Raw genomic sequence first — 1,887 nt, forward strand, 5'->3', positions numbered from 1 at the left:
ATTCGTTTGTAGTATAGTTAGTGTATATAGTTGATACTATATATATGAATGGGTCACAACCTTAGCCCAACCGAAGGCACTGAAACAAACTCAAATGATGCTTCAGCTTCCTCCCTCAGCATCACAAGACCAACACAAAGAAAACTCCCGAGGAACGGGGCTCTGAGCATTGCCAGGTTGTGAGTTCCGTGCCCTCAGGAAGCAGCCAAAATGCTCAAACCCCCACCCGCTTCTCTTGGACCGCTGGCAACATGGTATTTGCACAGGAGCCGCAAGCCCGTCTTTCCTGTCTTTGTCTATCCTGGCCCCTTCCCCCCAAATGCTTTCATGGGACGCTGGAGGGACCTAAGGACCTGCAGGTTCCCGCACCCACCTCCTAAAGCAAACAGTCCTTCCCTTCTCTGACATTCCTGGAGCCGCACATCCTTGGAAGAGTTTTACCCCAGGGGGTTCTGATTCCCTGCGAAAAGATGTGTCTGGCGGCCGGCGGGGAACTGTCTTCTCTGCCCCCTCTTTGGGCGCTGAGAAGCTTTTTCTGAGAAACAGCACCTCCTCCTGCTGGGAGAATCCTAAATTCCACCCTCCCACCCAGGTTTCTCTGAGCAGCTGCTAGATGATTTTCCCACTTCTCTGGTCTAGACACCAGCATCTAACTAGCCTTGGAACGGGCCCTGTTTGCTAGCTGGAGAGCGAAGGAACCAGGAAAGAAGGCAAATGTCAGGAAACGAATCTCAGCACGCAAAGAAACTTCCTTCGCTCTTCTTTTGCACTGTCTGTGCCTTTGCTACCCCTTGAGGCCTAGCCCGACTAGCTCAGTCGGTAGAGCATGAGACTCTTAATCTCAGGGTCGTGGGTTCAAGCTCCACGTTGGGCGTTTCATCTTGCACTCTTCGACATCACTCTCTCCCTTAGAGTCTCAGAGCATAACGGAATCCACTCTTTGTCCTCTCAACCAGCTGAGGCGGTCTCGGACCTTTAGTACATCATGAAGACAAGACACATTGACAATTCCATGGTCCTAAGAGAGTTGAGTCTCTTCTAGCCCAGGCAAGAGAGGGAAAAATAACCTTTCAGAAGCTGATTGCCCCCCTCCCCCTGAGCAGCCATCTAGAGCTTCTCTACTTATTTCTATATCTTCGCCAGCGCTCAGTAGTTGAGATAACTGCTTCTTTCTCAAATCCTCCACCAGCCCTCTTCATTGGGATGGAGATTGCTTAAGGCTGACGATTCCACCACATCTTATTCATCCCTCATACATTTCTGTAAGCCCATGGAGAGTAAAACAAGATAGCAACAAAACTGTTTTTTTAAAAAAAAAAGACATGGCCTCAATGTATAACAATACTGGAAATTGTCTTAATATGTTTTCTGTTTCTTTTTCATATCAGTGCTAAAAATAGGAAGGGAACCGTAAGGAAACGAAGAGCTCAGAGCTTGTGTTAACCTCCTTTGAAGACGAACGAATGGCCTCAGTTGGACAGAAAGTAGGCCTAGAAAGTTATGCCCAACCCCCCCAACTGTCATCTCCCTGGTGGTCTAGTGGTTAGGATTTGGCGCTTTCACCGCCACGGCCCGGGTTCAATTCCCGGTCAGGGAGTTATCCTCTTCAACAAAAGTCTACCTTGCCTTCCTCGCTTGGAGTTCAACCAGAAGAATGCAACTTCCTGGCCTCCTTCAGAATGCTCGGAAACTCTTTAGAGGCCATGGGGAAAGCAAAGCTTCCAACTACTACAATATGGCTATCTGCCCCTTAAAGCCCAGCCTCTGCACCCTCTTACACAAATACACTTACTTGTGCAAACAATTTAGTTTTTCCTTCTTACCGAGCCTAACCTAAATTAGAACAACATTGCACTTTGACCCAAGATCTTTTTCTTTTCTTTTCAC

General features: G+C 48.1%; 2 non-coding genes across 2 annotated transcripts; both read left to right on the plus strand.

Annotated features, from left to right (window-relative positions):
* The first annotated feature begins 801 nt into the window (after positions 1-801).
* On the plus strand, positions 802-874 carry TRNAK-CUU. The gene has a single exon. It is a non-coding gene; the product is annotated as a tRNA-Lys (tRNA).
* A 651-nt stretch (positions 875-1,525) lies between these two features.
* TRNAE-UUC lies at positions 1,526-1,597 on the plus strand. Its single transcript has one exon. It is a non-coding gene; the product is annotated as a tRNA-Glu (tRNA).
* The last annotated feature ends 290 nt before the right edge of the window (positions 1,598-1,887 follow it).

This window comes from Mauremys reevesii, linkage group 17 (assembly GCF_016161935.1).
Source record: "Mauremys reevesii isolate NIE-2019 linkage group 17, ASM1616193v1, whole genome shotgun sequence".
Lineage (NCBI taxonomy): Eukaryota > Metazoa > Chordata > Testudines > Geoemydidae > Mauremys > Mauremys reevesii.